The 23,241-nt window shown below is 37.9% G+C and overlaps 1 pseudogene; it reads left to right on the top strand.

Annotated features, from left to right (window-relative positions):
* Positions 1-129: 129 nt before the first annotated feature.
* On the top strand, positions 130-8,969 carry LOC145050227 (protein argonaute PNH1-like; annotated as a pseudogene).
* Positions 8,970-23,241: the final 14,272 nt, after the last annotated feature.

The raw sequence follows: 23,241 nt of genomic DNA, 5'->3' as shown, positions 1-23,241 counted from the left end.
TGAGATAATGATTTTTGCTCGCATTAATTTATATATGTATTTTATTAAACTTATAATGTATCGGGTAAAAAAGGGTAGAGAGAGAAAAAAGAGATAGAATAGTGGTGAGAAACCATACCAGATTAAATAATGGTGAAAGACAATGCCAAAGATAAAATAGTGGTGAGAGACCATACTAGAGATAATGGTGAAAGACCTTTCCTAAGTAAGAGCAGTCATCAAATAGAGTATTGATGACACCCACCGACTCTTCTAGACAGTCTAGTGGAACACTAGCAGACTCACAATTTGTAAATGTTAATGAATCATACTATCCGTGAGTATGGATTGCGTGTTCATTTGAGTACTCTATCCCCCTCATAGTTGCCTTACTGACATGTATTGCTAAGGAATCCCTGAGGCAATGTTGTCTACTCATTGATACAGAAATCTTCTAGGATAGGTCCCTTGAGATTATCATTTTAGGATCGAAGAGTGAGAATAATAGGCATAGGTAATCGGGATTAATATGTTTGGTATTTTATATATACTTAAAACAATATAATAATAATATTTTTGGTTGAAACCCTATGTGTTCACCAGACTCCCAAGCCTGACCGATTTAATTTCTATGTATCACAACTAGCTATACAAAGGTACTCGTAGATAATGTAATTATCTTTTAAGAGACTTAAGGAGTTTGTAGGTCGCTGGAGTATTAATTAAAGGCCTATTTATGCTTATGTTTATGTATCTGTTATGACATCCCAATTTTTAATAATCAACAAAAAACATTTTCTTCAGAAATACTTTTATAGGATCAAGTCCTCATTTATAAACAAACTTTATTTTTAAAATAAGCATAAACAAAACGGTCTTTTCTAGCCGAAAAAACTGGGGATGTCACATCTTGGGGTAATGGTATGAGGTCTAACAAGATCATGTCAACTTAAAGACATAAAAAATATAATATATACATGTATCATATTACATAATATAATCGTAGAAAATGAAAGAAATGGAATTAGTAAGTGGTCAGATGATGTTGATCCTCATATACGTGTGAATCAAGGACCTGTCGAAGAAGTTCATTTTGATATTCAAAGAAAGTTTGAACAACATGATAATGTAATACGTTACACTCTTCAACATGATTTAATAAAGCATATTTGAGAATGTTTTATTAATATATATATATATATATATATATATATATATATATATATATATATATGTTGAAACGACAAAGTAATCTACTCCTAACTATAACCATCTATGTCGTGAGACTTTAACTGATGATCTCAAATGAGAGAGTCACTCTCTACCACTAGGTCAATATATTGGATTATAATAAATAATATGTTTTCATTTTAAAATAATATATATATATATAGCATCAAGATCAAATAAGAAGGAAATTTATATATATATATATATATATATATATATAATTTCCTTCTTATTTGATCTTGATTATTTAACTTAACTTGCAATGTTGAGTTTATTAGATTTAAAATCACATCATCTTTTTTGCTTATTGAATTCCCTATTGACATCCCATTGGAGATGAAGCAATTTAAAGTTAAAAGCCTAAGAAATATCAAGTTTATCTCTCAAAATAAAGTTGCAATAGACCAACTCGTATGAATATTAGTTGTGGTTTTGTTAGTATTTAACTTTTATAATTATACTAGATTATAGCCCGCGTTAAACGCGAGAAACGCATAAAAAACTATATATAATCGTTTATAGATATTGTAGAATGATTATAAAAAAGTATACATTGAAAACGATGAATATATATAATCATTGAAAGATCTCTTTGTAGACATCATTTTTTGTTTTATTAGTTGAACGACTTTCCTCGTCTCATATAGTTATGATATTTATATATTTATAAGCATTTTAATTCGACGTTCCTTGCATAATAATGTTACCTAATTTAAACATATATTGACAACCAATATACCGTTTTTTCTATTGCATTAAATATTGACAAGTATTTCATTTATTCAAATAAAGTTATGCAATATAATTTATAAAAAGTTAAATGTTATATAGATTTAATTTTAGTATATCATCAATGAAGATTCTTTTCTAAATCATGATTGGTTTATGTTAAATTGATTATAAACATAAATGCTAGCTTTTATGTTTGTTCTTATTTATTTGGTATTTGCAAGAACTTTGCATTAGTTTTGGCGCAACTTTGAATAATTTTAGTATATCATCAATGCAATTTGATATATCTTTCAATAATAATAATAATAATAATAATAATAATAATGATAATAATAATAATAATAAGAAAAATATAATAAATTAATAAATTAAATTATTGAGCATAAAATGAAATAAATTATAATTATAGTATATAACAAAAAAGAATATTATAGTCCGTTTATGATAAAAAAAATGTTAAATTTCTATAGAATTGGTTATATTAAATTGGGTAAAAAATGCAAAATCATATACCACCGTTGAGTTGAAAAACTTTCGTGTTGAATGAGGTTTAAACTCGTTCATTTAACTTAACTTGCAATGTTGAGTTTATTAGATTTAACATCACATCATCTTTTTTGCTTATTGAATTCCCTATTGACATCCCATTGGAGATGAAGCAATTTAAAGTTAAAAGCCTAAGAAATATCAAGTTTATCTCTCAAAATAAAGTTGCAATAGACCAACTCGTATGAATATTAGTTGTGGTTTTGTTAGTATTTAACTTTTATAATTATACTAGATTATAGCCCGCGTTAAACGCGAGAAACGCATAAAAAACTATATATAATCGTTTATAGATATTGTAGAATGATTATAAAAAAGTATACATTGAAAACGATGAATATATATAATCATTGAAAGATCTCTTTGTAGACATCATTTTTTGTTTTATTAGTTGAACGACTTTCCTCGTCTCATATAGTTATGATATTTATATATTTATAAGCATTTTAATTCGACGTTCCTTGCATAATAATGTTACCTAATTTAAACATATATTGACAACCAATATACCGTTTTTTCTATTGCATTAAATATTGACAAGTATTTCATTTATTCAAATAAAGTTATGCAATATAATTTATAAAAAGTTAAATGTTATATAGATTTAATTTTAGTATATCATCAATGAAGATTCTTTTCTAAATCATGATTGGTTTATGTTAAATTGATTATAAACATAAATGCTAGCTTTTATGTTTGTTCTTATTTATTTGGTATTTGCAAGAACTTTGCATTAGTTTTGGCGCAACTTTGAATAATTTTAGTATATCATCAATGCAATTTGATATATCTTTCAATAATAATAATAATAATAATAATAATAATGATAATAATAATAATAATAAGAAAAATATAATAAATTAATAAATTAAATTATTGAGCATAAAATGAAATAAATTATAATTATAGTATATAACAAAAAAGAATATTATAGTCCGTTTATGATAAAAAAAATGTTAAATTTCTATAGAATTGGTTATATTAAATTGGGTAAAAAATGCAAAATCATATACCACCGTTGAGTTGAAAAACTTTCGTGTTGAATGAGGTTTAAACTCGTTCATTTAACTTAACTTGCAATGTTGAGTTTATTAGATTTAACATCACATCATCTTTTTTGCTTATTGAATTCCCTATTGACATCCCATTGGAGATGAAGCAATTTAAAGTTAAAAGCCTAAGAAATATCAAGTTTATCTCTCAAAATAAAGTTGCAATAGACCAACTCGTATGAGGTTGTGGAGGGGTAATTTTTTCATTAGTGTTGTTTTTTGTTTACATGGTTTTGAATGACTAGAATCAATATATTGAGCCTTGTGATGGAATTTATTCTATTTATATGTGCTGGTAGTGTGGATTTAAAAATATAAGTATATAGTGAAAATCTACCGAAACAAAAAAGAACACTATAAAATCAGTGAAAGTGAAAAAAACACAAAACCCTCCCAATCCATGGGGAGCATGGGACCCATCACTAGTTTATATTAATTTGATGTTCCCTTAGGAACAGGTACCTTTCGTCCTTTCATTTCAAGTGTTTTTTTCTTGTATATATCAGATTCCAAATCTCCTCTGTTTTCTTTTTCCTTCTGTTCCTTTTACTTTTCATTTGGAATCGACATGTTGAAGTTTGTAAAGTTTAATTTTTGACGTAATTATCGATTTTGTTCTTCATCTACATGCATATTTCTTTAATTTCCTTTTGTTCTTTTGTCTCAGAAACCTTACTCTTGCTGTTTAAATCGTCTATTTTTTTTTCAATGTATGTGTGTATGGGTGGAGTACAAGAGGATTCTTGAGCTTTAGGAATTGTCAAGTTTTGGGTGATCGTGCACCTTCTGAGAGATAATTTTACTCTATGGGTTTTAATAGGCTTTTATTCTCTATTTTGTTATTTATAAAAAGTTATTAAGTACTACAATTAAATGTTATATCTACACATGGTATTTTTTCACAATATACAAATCATATCAATGATTTGGATGGATAATACTTCTAAATTATATTACTTTATAACATGATTTGGATGTTAACTGACTTGAAATTGTTTGCATGTCTTAAAAATCAGGTGGCAGTAATAGGAAAGACAAATGATAAAAGAATTGATTATGTGTTAAGAGTGTGATTTTATCGAAGGCCAAGTGTAAATTAGTCACATACTAGGGTGTACCATAATCCATAAAAAAGGTAACCTATGAAGCACAAAGCCACAAATCGTAAAAAAAGCGAAAAAGGTTCGTTGCTTTTTTTTTTCAATTATCCATGCATATCAAGTGGATTTTGTGACATAAACATTTTTTTATTGGAAAATTAGAGTCGAAAACTCTACTCATATTGTAACACCCCAGATTCCCAGGTGTTATTTATTCTTGTATTTTTTTGGTGATTTGTGAGGAGACTCGGCGAGTTGGAGCTCAAACTCGCCGAGTATGATCGTGGTTATGGACACGGGTTCGCGTCTGGACTCGGCGAGTCCAAAAGTGGACTCGACGAGTCCACGCTGTTTAATGAAACTTTAATTTCCCGGGTTTGGAGCCTATTTAAGGGCACTTATAGCCTCCTATTGCGGCTACCAGTCCCTTGAGAGAAACCTAAGAGAGCTAAATCGCTTTGAGAGAGAAGAACTCACTTTTGGATCTTTGTATCCTTTGTTTAGCAAGAAGAAGGTGACAAGAGCAAGGAGGAGGTGAGATTCAAGCAGATCCAGAGTCCAGAGACTTCATTTTGAGGTAATAGTTCGAACCTCCTTCAGTTTTAGGGTTGATCTTTAGAGTTAGGGTTTTGCTAACCCCTTTGGAGAGTGATTATGTGGAGCAAATGGTCCCTCTTCGAGTTTGTGCCTTGGATCTGGACTTAAAGAGGTCCAGAGACCTTAACCCTTGAAGCTTTTTGGGTTAGTATGGAGTTATTGGACCTCGGTTGTCATTTTTGGGACCAAATCTCCTTTTGATGCCTTGTTGTGGCTATACAAGCATCAAGTTTCGAACTTTATGTGACATTCATGCTTGGGAAGGCCAGATCTATGGTTTGGGGAAACAGATCTGACCCTCAGAAGGTCAATAGAGTTTGTGCATGGCATGAACTCGCCGAGTTGTTCTTGAGACTCGGCGAGTAGGGTTTGGGTTTCACGTAAATTGTTCAGCGAGTAGACTCGCCGGGTTGGGGGATGACCCAGTGAGTCAGGGAGAGTCAAGGGGGGGGGGTGAGTCAAGCCGGATCTCGTCGAGTTGTTCTTGAGACTCGACGAGTTGAGTCGTGGTGGCCCCGCGATTCATGCCAGGTGGAACTCGTCGAGTTAGGGAAGTACTCGACGTCTCTAGAGAGGATCCAAGGGAGTCAGTGGACACGCATAGACTCGTCGAGTCGCTCTAGTGCACTCGCCGAGTCCGGTTAAAGTTGACCATTGACCATGCTGACCTATAGGGTTGAGTTCAGTGTATTCATGGGTGTGTTACTTTGTGTGATTAGGAGAAGGCTAGATCACATTTGTTCCGAGACAGATATTTACCGAGATACCCGAGGTGAGTATTCTCACTATACTTTACCTTGATTAGGTAATCAGAGTTATGTAACAGAGTATTTGTATGTTGTATGTATGTTATGTGTTGTACTGCATTATTTCTATGTGATTTATGATGTGCATGTTTATAGAGTTGGAACCGGAAGGTTTACAGAGTTAGAACCAGAGGGTTCACAGAGTAGGGTCCACGGACCCACAGAGTTATAGCCTCGAGTGGCTAATATGTGCTATGTGTGGTATTTCGGGGAACTCACTAAGCTTTGTGCTTACAGTGTTTGGTGTTATTTGTTTCAGGTACTAGTGATGACCGTGGGAAGGCGCCGACTTGATCAGTACACACACGGGATTTTTATGTTATGAGATCTTGGGATTTTTATATGTCATGGATTGAGTTTCAAACATTGATGTTTTTATGAATATTAAATGAATTATGCTTTTATAAAATGCGAAAAATTGTTTTGAAATTTATGGTGTTACAAGTTGGTATCAGAGCCTTGGTTTGAGGGATTCGAGTACACCTTCGGGCGTATTTGAACTCAAACTGAGGATTTGAGAAGTATTTTGAAAAAGAGTAAAAGATTTTTTGAAAAACGCAGAGCAGAATCGTGTGTACGATCAGTCCGCGCCCGAACGGTGATTTCCCAAGATACCCTCATGATATGTGTTATGATATTGATATGATGTATTCTCATGCTAGAGTAGGCTAGGTACTCCTATTAGGACTAGAGTGACCTGATTTGTGATGCCTTAGTCTAGGGAGAGGTGAGCTGCTATGAGATGCATGAGAGTGAGTAGGTAGCAGCGAGGAGCTTATGAGAGATCTGTTAGATAGTGGATTGTGCATAACAGAGTACTTGGAACTTGGGATCCGAAGAGGAGGACTTGGGGTGTATACTGATACGGTGCGGACAGTAGTATTGGGCCCGTACTACTGAAAGCACCGGGGCGGTGTACAGTTCAAGTAAGAATCTTTGGAATGCCAAGGATCAAGGAGGGATGAGTTGTCAAGTGTCAGTATGCTCGAATGGATTCTAATTTATCGTATGTTGTATTTCAGAGGTAGATCATGGTGAGGACACGTCTTATACCTGAGAGCAGTGGGGCCAGTGATGAGGAGATCCGTCGGATCATCCATGAGGAGGTGGCTGCGGCCATCAGGGCAGAGATACCAGAGATGTTCGGGTCTATTAAGACCACGTTGATGAGCGTTATGCTGCTCTTTCTGAGGCTGTTGTTGCAGCGGCCACCGTAGTTATTGCTGTCGCGAGGCCGTAGGGTGGTGATGCGTTGCTGTTCCAAGAGTTCAGCAACACAAACCGCCGGAGTTTGATGGGACCCAGGACCCGGTGGCGTCTATGAGATGGATTTCAGACATAGAGGGGTGTTTCTTCAGTTGTTGGATCATCTGAAAAAGATCTTGTCACACTCGGATTCCAAGTTAGTAAAAAGTTCTTATTACTATTACATTCATAAAAATTATATTTTCTTTATTTAAGACTTAGTGACCGAGTGATATACTAGCCAAATATAGTTTTGTTTTTTTGATTGTTTTTTAATTAAATTATGCAGTGGCTAGAACGCATATTATCTTATACGCACATTTAAATATAATATAGAAAATTAATAAAACCTTAATACTTGATAGTATCTCACAATTTTTTAATTAGATTTTATTTACATAAAAAGACAACTTATTCTTCGCTCAAGATTTTATTTATATAGACCGTTGGGATCAAACACATGTTGCTCAATTTGCATATAATATTGTAATTTTTCTTACAACTATTTTTATAAAAAAAGGTTGTTTCCTCTCAAGACTAGCGAGAAGTTACAAAATATGTAGGGCTAGTTAGTGCTCAACCTCACAAGCAAGAACTTATCCAGGACTTGTATAAAACCTGGCAAGATCCTCAACGTGGAAAAGTCAATGGAGGCATGATTAGGTGCATATTACATATTGTGTTTGATATGAGGGGCGTTTATGTCTTTTGCACAGACGAGAGGTCTAAAGCAAGTCCCTGTCCTACCTTGTTTCATTTTTTTAGGGTGGGTTAAAAGAAAATATGTGTTTTTATGGATGTTCATAGGTTGGGTAATGCAGTAACTCAGATATTAGAAAATACAAGGAAAAAACCAATGAGGATCATATTTTACAGGTATATATATATATATATATATATATATATATATATATATATATATATATATATATATATATATATATATATATATATATATATAATTCCAACTTGTGCAATTTTAAAAAAAAAAAAATATCGAATCCTCACTTTGTTTTTTATTTACAGAGATGGTATATGTGATGGACAGTTCTATCAGGTCCTACTCTATGAGCTCGATGCAATTCGTAAGGTTGGTTTATAAATAATTCTAAGATACCTATTATTTGTATTTGCTTCAAATGATTAATCAGAAATTTCTATTATTTAAAATCATATTTTTCAACATTCTGTAGGCTTGTGCTTCTCTTGAACCTAATTACCAACCTCCAGTCACATTCATTGTTGTCCAAAAACGCCATCACACGCGCCTCTTTCCAAACAACCACAACGACCGAAAATGCACCGACAAAAGTAGAAACATATTACCCGGTATCTTTTTCATTTTCAAAAAATATTTCATATTTATCATCTTAAATCCCAAAAAATATATATAAAGGTAGTTTACTATACGTGGTGATTTGTAGGTACGGTTGTGGACACAAAGATTTGTCATCCAGTTGAGTTCGACTTCTACCATTGCAGTCATGCAGGAATCCAAGTATGATAATTAAACAATCATTTAATAAGAGTAGGATGCCATAATAATGAAATTAATAAAACTACATTCTTATTTCTCTACAAGGAACTAGCAGACCTGCTCATTATCTTGTTCTATGGGAACAATTTCACTGCTGAATGCTGATGAAATTCAATCTTTAACAAATAATATTTGTTACACGTAAGAAACTTATACCATGGGATACAATGACACCACAGTTATTGAGCTTGATTCCAATTTAGCACAGAATTTAATGAAAGTTTATGAAAAAATGGGTGACACTTTACCACTTCAATACGGTGGTTCTGCAACCCACAATAAGGTAATCAATCCTCTGTTTTTTACTTATACTTGTTAAGTATTTATAAAATTTGGAGTTTAATATTGTTTTTAAACTTTACGATCCAGATTTGATGTGTTTTTTTTTTTAAATCAGAAAGAACAATAGTAATGAAGTGACTCACAACTTTATTGTTGTGGAAGCCAACTTGACCTACAGTTTTGCGAAGGAGTACTCCTTCCCTTGGAGCTACACATGGTTACTTTTTACTTTTTATTGCACTTGTTATTTATTGTTAAATGCAAGAAACAACAGCATACTTTCTTTTACACGTGTATTATAACATCCTATTTCATCTCTTTCTATTAAATCCTTGTACTTTGTTGTGTTTAGCCCTAGAATTAGTTATTTATACTATGGGAAAATGGTGAGATATTCATTTACTTTGTTTCATTTTTCAGTCCCTCCAAGTCCAAGTCCAAGTCCAGTGAGGGGCATTTTAGAGAATTCAGTCTTAGTCTCCTCCATCCCTTCATCACCTATAAACAAGGAAGAAGAAGTCGGAGGATTCCCTGTTCGTAAATCATCTCCTGCCCTTAGTGAATCTGTATTAAGGAATCTCGGGAGGGGAAGTTTGACCAGTTTGACAAGTCAATCTTCAGTTACTGTCCTTATCAACCCTACGAATAGTAACATTATTTCTACCAATAATGCCCTTGGTGTTGGTCAAGCTTCTGAAATGGCTAAGAGGCCTATGTTAGGGACAGATGAGAGAGTGGTTCAGCAGCATCCTCCTGTTTCATCTTTGAGTAGCAGAATGATGTTGCCATAAAGTGGTGTCAAAAGTACTGATGGTGATAATGGAAATGGTGGTGAGGGTGGCATGGGCACAAGAGTCTTTTCACCTTCTGGTGTTCCTGGCATTCAGTGGAGACCTGGTAGTTCCTTCCAAACTCAACATGAAGGGTTATGATATATATATTGCTATACTATACATTGTATCTACATTAACTAAAATACTTTTTTTTAATAGGGACAATTCCGTGGAAGAACTGAAATAGCACCAGATTCCAACAACTACAACAAGGAAGCGTCACCCTTCTTGGTATGCCTCCTATTTTTGGAGGAACAAGTCAATGATGTTAAGGACTTCATTGATGACTATGTTGAACGAAATCAGGTCATCATATACTTTTTTCCCTTTCACATTTTCTCAATAGTTTCTTTGAGGTTCTCTCCTCTATGCCACCTTGTCAAATTCATGATAAAAGATTCTTGTTGTTTTCACTTTTCACAAAGCATCTAAAACCACCACAAACCATTTCATCTGCAGGAGGATTTTGATAAGTTTGAGGATGTTGATATGTTATACAACACCTTATCACTAGACAAAGTAGAAGCACTTGAAGATCTTGTTATCATTGGTCCACCTGACCTCGTTAAGGTAACAACATATATGTTGTTCAAACTTCAAAACCCTACTTGAATTTATATTCCATTCATCATCTAGAAACTAGTTTCAATTAGAAACCATGTCAACTAAGTCAATTTAGTTGGCTTAATTGTCCTATGTAGAAGGAATTCATATGAACAAAAAATTTCATGAAAATGCTTTGTCTTCACCTCCAGTTCAGTCACCGGTATGTCGAATGATAAATCTACCCCCATAGGACGCCTCCCCATGTTCCCATATGCATAGAAAAACATAATATATTCAACAGGGAGCTTCAGTACATGAACAAAGTGAGGAGACATTATCCTTATCAACCCTGCAAATAGTAACATTATTTCTACCAATAATGCCCTTGGTGTTGGTCAAGCTCATAGATAATAGCCTTCTGGATGTGTATGCCATCATATTACATCCTCCAAATACTACCTTTACATATATTAGTTTTTTTGCAGCTCTCAATCTGATCTGGAAGCTAATTTGTTTAAGGTATATATATCTATCCCTGTTATCTCCATTATAGCCATGTCTGAGTTTTTACAGTATACCCTCCACATCCTTATCATTATAAATACTATGTTTTGTTTTGAAAATGAACTTGCCTATACAATTGATGTTGCTCTTGGGATTTTGATTATTGAGTAAAGACTTGGAGTTGAATTTGATTTAAATCTTGCAGCATTATCAACAAGGTGCAGTAAAGACTTGGAGTTGAATTTGGCTAAGTCATTATTAAGTGAGATGGGCCAATGTACAATTGCTTATCCATATAATTAGCTGTTTGGAGCATTAGTCTTAAAGAATTATGAAAGGCAAGATGCAACTTTAGTTAGTTGGAACTTAATGTACATAGTAGATTAGATGCAAATTTATATATTGTACGAAATAGAATTGTATGACATTAAATTTATGCAATGGATTCTATTTTTTGTATATGATATTTTATTTTCTCTTATGAAACATTAAATACAAATTTAATTTGAAAATAAGTAAATCTATAAATAATTTTTTTTAAACATTTAAAATTATGATACGCAAAAATGTGTGTCATCTTCATTTATGACATGGCCTTTCTTGACAGGGGTTTTCTTGATACGCATTGCGTGTCATCAACACGCGCGTCGTAAGGTTACGACACACGAATGCGTGTCGTCTTCCTTTATGACAGGGCCTTCCTTGATACGCATTGCGAGTCGTAAACGCGCGTCGTCTAGAGACGAAACGCAAAAGCGCGTCGTCTCTCTTTATGACAGGGCCTTCCTTGACGCGCATTTGCGTGTCGTCTGAGCCTTTTACGACGCACAATGAGCGTCGTAAAAGGTTGTTTTTCTAGTAGTGTTCTCTATTTCTTTGATCCTCTTCTGTTTCCTTCTCGGAATTCTCCTCATGAATTTCTTTTTGATCTTCCTCGACTCTTCTGTCGGTGATGTAATGGAGTGGTTATATCTAACTATGTTGTCGTGCGAGAATGGGAATGTCTAGAGAATATTAATAGTTTTTATGGTGATCCTTATTGGTTCCTCCTATAATTATGCAGTGTATACCAGTTGTATATAATTTAGATTAAATAGACTTTGGATTAAGTGATCCTACTCTAAAACCACAACCAAAAAAGGAATAGGTAGCAGAGCAAAGATCACTACTTCTAAGTCTATGAAATTTATATATAACCTTGGAGCATACACTCCGCAATTATAGACCTGCCAGCAAGGGTCTTTTAGTTTTCACATAATTTATCTTATTGTACTTAAAATACTCCTATAGTATTCTAAATGTTATGTTTGATTCTAAGGTTTATAAGTTTGGTAAGTTTTAGACTTGTTGTCCACTGTAACTATCCCCTGGCATATGTTGGTTGGCTCTCGGACAAATATAGTTGATCATGCTATATTTATCCCAGTCCCAATTACATGTCCCAAGGCATACCTGTAGTGCACAACTCATCTGAAATACTTATATGTTGGTTTTATTATGATACTGACCCTGTTATGTAATGTATGAATGTATACATTTGTAAAAATTCTATTTTAAAAAGTATAACTCTTAATCAGAGTGTTTTTGCCCAGTTGTGTTTATAGTTGTATATCAAAAATGGTTTTGATATACTTAGTTCACTATAAACAATGCTCTGATACGAATCTGTCACATCCCCAAACTAGAACGACGGAAACATTTGGGGGCGGAGGACGTCATGTACAATATCATAACCATTGAATAGTAAAGAAAGTACACACAACCATGATATACATAATTGAAAAGTTTACATGATTGTAGTATTACATGTTTGCAAAAGTCAATTACAATATGATATCCAAAAGATTAAACTAACGTCTGAGCGTAAGTCTTCAAAAGTAGTTGCTAACCTGGCTTAGCGATTCCCTGAGAATACAAGTTATTTCAAAGAAAAAGTGTCAACATTTAAGTTGGTGAGTTCATAATATATTATTTGTGTAAATGAATGTCATTTGAAAAGTCCGCATTTGTTTTCAAAAAAATCCGATATTTTCTTAAGAATGATGTTGTAAATCGTTATTGTACAAAATGAATATATTTGAACCAGGAAAATCCTATATTTTTCTAAAATTGAGGTGTAGTCTTATATGAACCAAGACCATGAATGTAAGTAATTATGTCATACTTAGTTTGATAACTTGTAGTTTTATTATTAAGTAAAACTAGATGTAGTTGTATCTATACTGAATTATGAATGTGTTGATAATACCCTATCATGATTACCCAGTCCCTACAAGTTATATATGACTAAGACTTGAACCGACAGTCGATTGGGTGATTCTACCATGTCCACAACCAAACAAGGAACAAGAAATGAAGCTGAAATCACACATCTCACTATCTATTAAATGAAAACCATATAAAACCCCGATGTAAATACTAAGTGATCATATAGTTATTATCCCCCGAGCTTGATTGAGTTGAGTATTACTACGTTCATGAGTCATTATTTCAGCGTGCGAGTTCCTATAACTATGCTAAGATAACGGATATTCATACTGTTAATGACATTCGTCACCCCTGAACTTTCATTCCAACTGTAGCTAACAGTCAGGGCATGGGATTGTCTGTCCCGTATAGATCTATACACAAACTCACGCTCTCCCTACAAGAGACTCTGACTATAAGTGATGGACTTTCGTTTAATACTAAAGAAAGCCGTTGTCTCACAGATGATTCTCTAACAATAAGTTCACTAGTAATTTATGAAAAACCTTTTAGTAAATAAAAATAACAATTTTCATTTATAACTTTGTACGATAGAAAGAGTGGATTGACTCATAAATTATACTTATCACAATTTATATACGTGTTTTCCTATTGATGAGAATAAATCTCTAGATCGATTAGATTTGTCACATGTATATTAATAAAGAACAAACTATTCAATCAAAACACGACAAAGAACACAATATAGAATCAATATGAAACTTATGATTCAAACGTAGTCACGCCTCAGCAGAGCTCGATAAAGAACTTCCACTGTAGAGGTGAACTAGGGTTTACAATACTATGATAAGAAAATAATTAAAGTGTTACTTACTAAGGATGCTTGCATGCACCTTAAATACTAAAACCCTAGAATAAAATAAAGCACGGTTGGACATGCCCAAACCGGCTACAAAACTAGGCTAAAAGGAACGAGCCTAAGACGCAACATCATAATCCCAACAATCTCTCCCTTTGCGTCAGTTAGGGCAAGACCTTTCACTACTTTGAACAAACAAGGAATTACTGCAAGAAGAGCATGGCGAAAGTGGATATACTATCTTATCATATCAATGAAGTACTTCTTGTCGCTTTCACTGTTCTGCTTGCATCTGTGAATAATCCCCAAAACATACTCCAAGCACGAAGTAGTAAAGAGATGGTTATCTATCAAAGCGAACAGGCATTTCTTACCATCCTGTTTGGTGAACATCACAGAGTTTAAGACTGGATCAATCTTTCCCATCTTCATCTTGTTGACATCACTTGCAGAACCAACTGGCAAAAAAGTGGGCTTCTTCCTGAGAACCGAAGCGACCTCTTGATCCATCTTAGCTACCTCCAGAACGTAGCAGACTAACAATCTTTTAAGATGATCAATAATTGGCTCATACTCAACTGGTTTGGAGAGTAGAATATTGTGCAGGAGAATCCAATCATGAGGATTAAGATTGGGCAGATCAGCAAGAGAGAAGGTATGCTTAGACAAAGTCGAACCTCTGGTGGCTTTGAACTTAACGTTGATAAACTTTCCTGCTGCTTGAGGCTTAAGGAACCGAACTGTGATGATTTTCTGAGCGCTCCAAGTGATATATTGTGGTTGAGCGAACTCCAAGTAGTAGTCAATGAGCTCACGATCAACCTTCGGGTCTGGATGTGGGACTTCTGCAATGGGAAGAAAGTAGTGAAAGACAAACGCCTTTCAGGTGATAGGCATATCAAATTGAGAGTCCGTTATGCTTTCTCAGTCCAAAGACACTATTGGCTCAAGCCAATGCGTGCTAGGAGAGTCAATGGCTTCTTTGAGCAGCTTCTCCAACGTCTAGAAGGGGAAAAGGGTTTTCTTGTTTTCTAGGAGATCCAGAGCCTCCTTTAATCTCCTTTCTCTTTCTTCAGCTTCTTTTACAATTTTGGCATTGAGATCGATTTCCATTTCCCTTGCCTTTCGCTTCAAAGCATCAGCAATTGTTTCCTCTTCCTCATCACTGTCATCTATTATTGGAACTTTGCCTTTATCCTTAGGACCCGAACCTGAAGCATGCTCAGTCTTCTGTTGTTCTGGTTGGGAAGTGGGAGGAGGTTGAGATTTAGGAGGAGGTTGAGACTTAGATGTGAGTCCTTCTCCCCCTTGTTTTGGAGGTACCATCGCCTCTAAAACACCTTCAATGCGACTCAACATCCCAAGGGCAGGACGGAATTTGTCAGCAAGATGGCGTCTAACGGAAATAGTCAGAATAGGTTCATGAACCTCCAAAACACTCAAGAGAATAGTGTGGATTTCGGAGACACAACTTTTGACGACAGCCCTTTCAGAGCGAAGCTGACTGACCTCGTTGTTCGCCTAAGAAAGTTGGAGATTTTTGGTCTTGAGTTGAGTGGTCTTGCGAGCAAGCTCATCCATGAGTGAGTTCTCCATGGCTAGATCATCTTGAAGCTTGGTGAAATGCTCATTGAGAGAGGAAAGAAGAGCAACATTGTCCTTTTGAATATCTTGGTGAAGATTGACAAAATTTTGCTTCTCAGCGGCAAATGCTTCTTCGAGCTTGGTTATTGAGTTGGTCACTTTAGAAGCGTTCAACTCAGCTGCTCCCTGTAAGGACTCAAGAAAAATGTTAGCATTTTGAATTATATTATCGACTTTTTTGGTCGCGTCGGTACACACTTTGGTTGAAGCGGTAATAGCTGTTGTGGCACGAGAAATGGAAGCCTCATGTGCTTTGACAAAGGAGTCAAGCATTTTCTGAATAGCAGATTCAGAATTGGGATTGTGAGAGGTAGAAGAGGCCATGGGAGTGTCAATTTTGGCATTCAGCTCCTTGAGATGCTTTTTGGTAAGAGGAGCATCATCATCTTCATCACTTTGAACATGATAAGGGCTGTAGTATATGGAATCAAATTCCATGTCTTCTCCACCAAGGACAATGTTGGTTTCGGTTGAAAGTGTGGGAGATAATGGTTTGGTTGTTTCCAGGACTGAAGACCGAACCCTCGTATCAGATACGTTGGTTTGAACTCCAGTGGTGGTTGTTTTGGTTGCTTCAGAAAAGAGAGGAGTGGGAATAGGAATGGTAGAGGTAGGTGGGGATGTGATAACTGGGAAGGTTGTTGGTAAGGAAATTGGAATAGAAGCAGGTGGAGAAGAAGGAACTGGGGAGCGAACAGGTACCTTAGGTGTGGGTGATCTAGGTGGAGTACCACCACGAGTCGAAGCCTCCTCGTCAGAGCTTTTGCTCTCTGATTCTGTAGGAGTAGGGGGTTTGTTGCCAGGAGGAACATACTCAGAATCTGAATCACTAGAGGATTGAAGAATAAGTCTCTGGGCTGGCTTTTTCAGCTTCTTCTGCTTAGGATGTGAAGGAGCAGTTTGTTTGACTTTTTCTTCTTTGGGGTTTGCCCCTTAGCTGGTTTAATGACTCTCACATCCTTTTGTTTTTCTGGTTTCTTTCCCCTCTTTGCAGGCTTGTCTGCTTCCTCTATGGATCGAATCATAGTAGGAGTGAGTTCCCTTGGACCTGAAGAAGGAAGCTTCTTGTATTCTTGAATGACGTTACTTGCCTTAGACACACAAGCATACATAGCTTTTGGAATCGATCCAATGAAGAAAAACTTGGAAGGATCTGTGACGATAATCTTCGTTGTGTGAAATGTTGTGATCGATGACAGAAGGGAGTCTGCCATGATTGGAACATGAAGACGATCCATTGCCCACTTTGTGATAATTGACCAGTACCTACCACATGAAATCTGAGAATGGTGAGAAGAAGATTATAAACTCTGATCAAGTTGTTGCTATATGACCGCCCCAAAGTCCAGATTTACACCATTGTATAACCCATAAAGCATAGTCATAAATGACTTGCTTGCTCCATCTGATCCAGTGCTACGCTCTGAGAGGCCCTTGAATAAGAGAGTAAAGAGACAGTTCCATTGTGGGGGAAGGCAAGACTTCTTGAATTTCGTAACAGTGGTTAGGGTTTCAGTGTACCTCATTTGGTAGAACATCGAGAACAGTTGACCAGTAGTGATGGAGTCAGGGTTTACTAGAGTGGGTTCGTGAGCAAGACCAAGTAGGGCACATAAGCGATTCTTGGAAATCGAGGTCTTCTTGTTGTGAATGTCAAAGTGAATCCTCTTAGCAACCTTGTCATAGTAAGCAGTTGAATAGATGTGCGAGAGGCAAGTCATGGGAACCACTTCCACCTTTGTAAGAGCATCGATAAGTGGAGAGTATTTGAGACATTCTACCACGAACAACATGTAGGGTTCATAGACGAATGGTGTAAGGTCAATGATGAGGTTTTATTGTGGCTTAATGGTCAGAAGGTTGGAGTGAACAAAGGTATCTTGAACAGAAGACGATCCCGCCATTGATGAAGCTTGAGTAGAAGATGATGAACAGTTAAAGAAATCACCTTTTTCTTTTAGAAGATTTGTGAGTGGTAAAAGAGTAAAGTTAATCGTGAGAAACCCTTTTATACGTGAGAGTAGGAGAGAGAAAGATCCGGCTAAAATCTCGTCCTTTTGGGAAACGTTTCCTGATGCGATGGGGAGTAGACAGTTGGCAACCCCGATGATGACGCAAGAGAGAGAAAAGACGTTGCACTTTTTACGCGCCTTTCCATAGAAAGTACCTTTTTCAAATCGACGAAATGATTGGATAATAGCTTACTCATCCATTGTGCTTTCTGAAACGTCACCCACATAATTTACATGAACCGTTGTCATTCTTATTATATCGATTGAAAATCATCATAATGCTTTTTAGAACCCAAGCTATAAAAATTAGCTCATATATAAAATAGAACCAGAGTTTTGGAAAATCAAAGATTTTCATGCATAGAGTGTGAATGAAACAGAAATAAATCGAACTTTATTGGATATTGTGATGTCAAGTAAGACATGAAACAGTAGATCTCGGGCATGAATCTCTTCCTTTCAAGTCAAGAGAGACTTCAAAGTGTCTATGTGGTTTCCTGTTAAAATACGATCAAAGAATTTTGAAGAAGCAATGAAAGGCATCTTTTAGATATGAGGCATGTAAGGGTGGCTTGCTCTTCAATTCAAATTTCGGTACTCGATATAAGACTAAAAGAGAATGAAGTACTTATGAGACCAATGTGGCCTGTTGAACAAGTAGGTTTGATATGTATTTAGTAGCTTGTTGAAACTGAGAAATCTCAAAAAGAAATATAACTGCATCCTTAGGGAAGAAAAGTCTTGGTAATAGACATTTTCAAAAGGATCTCTCAAAATAAAAAGAGATTTCAATGGTGAAATCTTGAACATAGTAATTGTTCACCGTCAATGCATTAAGTGTATTGAATTGTGGGTTTCACTTAGTACGTAGTGACACGAGACTAAGATAATAAACACAAATTTTTGTGTAACCAAAAACCTCAGTGGTAAGTGCTAATAGTCTCAAGGGTTACATGAGTGAGATGAAGTGTAATGGAGAAAAATGATGGAGGTGGTTTAAGAAGAAAATGTACCTCTACTATAAAAGTAGGACCTAGCAGAAAACTCTAAACTCAATATGAGAAGAGTAAGATAGCTCTCGATTAGAGTGAACGCAACAGCCTAATATGGTGTAACACCATAAAAATTAAAACAATTTTTCACTTTCGAAAACGCATTTTTAATTAAACCATTCATTCACAAAATGTCATAACATCAAGTTTTCAAATCACAAATGTCTCCCAAGATCAAAATACATCCAATCCCATATGTGTGTACGAATCAAGCCGGCGCCTTCCCGCGGTCATCACTGGTACCTGAAACACATAACACTGAACACTGTAAGCATAAGCTTAGTGAGTTTCCCAAAATACCACACTAATCACATAATAGCCACTCGAGGTTGTAACTCTATTGACCCTCTGGTCAATGTGTCTCAGTGGGGCCCTCCATCCCCAACTCTCTGTGGGCTCTCTGGCCCTAACTCTAGGGACCCGAAAGTCCCAACTCTGTAACTCTGAATCATGCATATCACATATCACAACAAATCACAACACATAATAACATGCAAACATACTGGCATATAAATCTATAATACTCTGTCTCTGAATTCTATTACCACACTAGGTAAAGTATAGTGAGAAGACTCACCTCGGGTATCTTGGTAAATATCTGTCTCGAAATAAATGTGATCTAGCCTCCGCCTAATCACACAAAGTAATACACTCATAAATACAACTGAACTCAACCCTAAAGGTCAACAAGGTTAACGGTCAACTTTGACCGGACTCGGCGAGTGCACTAGGGCGACTCGGCGAGTCTATATGTGTCCACTGACTCCCTTGGATCCTCTCTCGACACGTCGAGTACTTCCCTTACTCGACGAGTTCCACCTGGCATGAATCGCGGGGCCACCACGACTCAACTCGCCGAGTCTCAAGAACAACTCGGCGAGTTCCGGCTTGACTCAGCCCCCCCTTGACTCTCCCTGACTCACTCAGTCGACCCCTCAACTCGGCAAGACCACTCGCTGAGTGGTTACGGGCAAACTTCATGCTACTCGCCGAGTCTGTTCTTCATACTCGACGAGTCTATTCCATGAATAAACTCAAACTCACTTCTGAAGTCAGATCTGTTCCATACAATCATAGATTTGGCCTCCCCAGGCATGATAATCACGTAAAGTCGAAACCTTGGGGCTCAAACAACAACTATTTGCTCATAAATGATGTTTTAGCCCCATATCTCATAACTGTAGGCCAAAACTCTCATGAATCCTCATAAAGTTTAAGGAATAAAGCTTCTCTGGACCTCTATGGATCTCATCTCAAGCCTCATCACAAATAGGGATGAAATGGACATCAAATCTAACCAACAAAGGGGTAAAGAAACCCTAAACCCCCATGTTCATCATAACAACAGAAAAGGGAGCCAAAATATACCTCCAAGATGATGCTCTGAGCTCCAAAATCGAAGGATGTCTACCTCCCTTTCCTTCTCTTAGCTAGAATCTCACTTGACTTGCCAAACAAGGCTTCAAAGGTCAACAATGGCCTCTTCTTTCTCCCAAAACGCTCAAATCTCTTTAGGGTTTCTCTCTGGGGGGTTGGTGGCCGCAAATGATGGCCATAAGCCCCTTTAAATAGGCCTCAAACCCTAGAAATTAGGGTTTCATTAAACAGCATGGACTCGCAGTGTCCACTTTTGGACCCGCCGAGTCCAAACGCGAACCCGCGCCCAAAACCGCGATCCTACTCGGCGAGTTTGGGCTCCAACTCGCCGAGTCCCCTCACAAAACCCAAAAATACAAGAATAAATAATACCTGGGAATCCGGAGTGTTACAAGTCTCCCCCACTAGAACTAGACTTCGCCCTCGAAGTCTCGATCTGCAAATAACTCCGGATGTTGCTCACGCATCTCACGCTCCGGCTCCTAAGTCATCTCGGACCCCTTCCGATGTTGCCACTGAACCAAAACCAAAGGTACCTCCTTGTTCCTCAAAACCTTGATTTTCCAATCTCTGATTGCCACCGGTCTCTCAGCATAATTCAGGCTCGCATCCACCTGAATATCCTCTAATGGTACCACTGCCGACTTATCGGCTATACACTTCCGCAATTGCGACACGTGGAAAGTGTCGTGAATCTGACCCAACTCTGCTGGAAACTCCAAACGATAGGCTTCCCTGCCTACCCTCGCGACCACCCTGAATGGACCAATATATCGGGGCCCCAACTTGCCCCTCTTTCTGAATCGGATCACTCCTTTCCAAGGAGAGACCTTCAGGAGCATAAAGTCGCCAACCTGAAACTCAAGCTCGGACCGGCGTCTGTCCGCATAACTCTTCTGACGACTCTGAGCGGTCAACAACCTCTGTCTGACCTGCTGGATCTGCTCTGTCGTCTGAAGCATGATCTCAGTACTACCCATAACACGTTGCCCGACCTCTCCCCAGCAAATGGGGGTCCGACACCTCCTCCCATACAACAGCTTAATGGGTGGCATATCAATGCTCGAATGATGGCTGTTGTTGTAGGAAAACTCTGCCAAGGGCAAATACGTATCCCAACTCCCCCCGAAATCCAGCACACATGCCCGGAGCATGTCCTCGAGCGTCTGAATCGTCCGCTCACTTTGTCCGTCAGTCTGGGGGTGATATGCGATACTAAAATGCAGCCTAGTACCCAACTCCTCGTGAAACTTCTTCCAGAATCTGGAAGTGAAACGCACATCTCGGTCTGAGACAATCGAGATCGGCACTCCATGCCGTGATACCACTTCCCTCACGTACATCTCTGCTAACTTCTCTGCGGAAGAGCTCTCACTAATAGCAAGGAAGTGGGCGCTCTTCGTCAACCTGTCCACAATCACCCAAATTGCATCAACTCCCCTAGCAGTCCTTGGCAATTTGGTGATAAAATCCATGGTAATCTGCTCCCACTTCCATTTGGGAACCTCCAACGGCTGCAACTTACCATGCGGTCTCTGGTGCTCGGCCTTAACCCTACGGCAGGTTAAGCACCTCGCAACAAACCACGCGACATCCCTCTTCATACAGGGCCACCAATACTCTCTTCTCAGGTCTAAATACATCTTAGTGGCCTCAGGATGGATCGAGAATTTCGACCGATGAGCCTCTTCCATCAAAATGGTATGCGTCCCTCCCACAAACGGTACCCAGATGCGCCCCTAGAATGTCATAAGCCCTCGACCATCGGTAACGAACTCCGAAACCAACCCAACAACTCACTCTTTCTTCTGTATCTCAGGCTGCACAGCCTCAGCCTATGCCCCACGAATGGCGTCCAATACTGGAGCTATCACAGTCAATCTCAAACATACATCTCGCAACGGGGTGCTCTCCGCCCTGTGGCTCAGTGCATCGGCTACAACATTAGCCTTGCCCAAGTGGTACAGGATCTCACAATCATAATCCTTGACCACATCCAACCACCTCCTCTGATGCATGTTTAGGTTGGGCTGATCCATCAAATACTTCAGGCTCTTGTGGTCCGTGTATATCGTACACCGAACCTCGTATAGATAGTGATGCCAAACCTTGAGGGCGAACACCACTGCCCCCAACTCTAGATCGTGGGTGGGATACCTCGACTCATGAGGCTTCAGCTGCCTCGATGCGTATGCTATCACATGCCCTCTCTGCATCAGCACTGCTCCTAATCCCAAGATCGACGCATCACAATACACCACAAAGTCCTCCATCCCCTCTGGGAGGGCTAACACTGGGGCTTCACATAGCCTCTGGCGAAGCGTCTCAAAAGAGGTCTGCTGCTCTGGTCCCCATGAAAAAGCGACACCCTTCCAGGTTAATCTGGTGAGTGGCACAACGATCTTGGAGAAATCCCTGATAAATCTCCGATAATAGCCTGCCAACCCCAAGAAACTCCTGATCTCGGACGGTGACCTCGGCACATCCCAACTCATCACTGCCTCCATTTTGGCCGGGTCGACCAAAATCCCCTTCTGGTTTACGAGGTGCCCTAGGAATTGGACCTCTCGCAACCAGAAATCACACTTGGAGAATTTGGCGTAAAGCCTCTCCGATCTCAGAACTCCGAGGATCTCCCTCAAATGCTCCTCATGCTGCTCTCTGGATCTCGAATACACCAAAATATGATCGTTGAACACGATCACCGACCGATCCAACATCGGCCTGAACACTCTGTTCATGAGATTCATGAACACTGTCGGGGCATTGGTGAGTCCGAAAGGCATCACCACAAACTCATAATGCCCATAACGAGTCCTGAATGCTGTCTTCTGGATATCGTCATCTCGCACCCTTACCTGATGATACCCCGACCTCAAATCGATCTTGGAGAACCAAGATGCTCCCTGCAACTAATCGAACAAATCATCGATCCTCGGCAACGGGTAACAGTTCTTGACCGTCAGCTTGTTCAACTCCCGGTAATCAATGCACATCCAGTGTGAACCATCCTTCTTCTTGACAAAAAGGATAGGCACTCCCCACGGCGAGCTGCTCGTCCGAACAAACCCCTTCCCCAACAGCTCCTGAAGTTGCGAGG

This window comes from Lactuca serriola, chromosome 5 (genome assembly GCF_051521515.1).
Source record: "Lactuca serriola cultivar US96UC23 chromosome 5, Lser_US96UC23_V15, whole genome shotgun sequence".
Lineage (NCBI taxonomy): Eukaryota > Viridiplantae > Streptophyta > Magnoliopsida > Asterales > Asteraceae > Lactuca > Lactuca serriola.
Note: the sequence above shows the minus strand (reverse complement) of the source record. Positions and strands in the feature narration are given on the sequence as shown.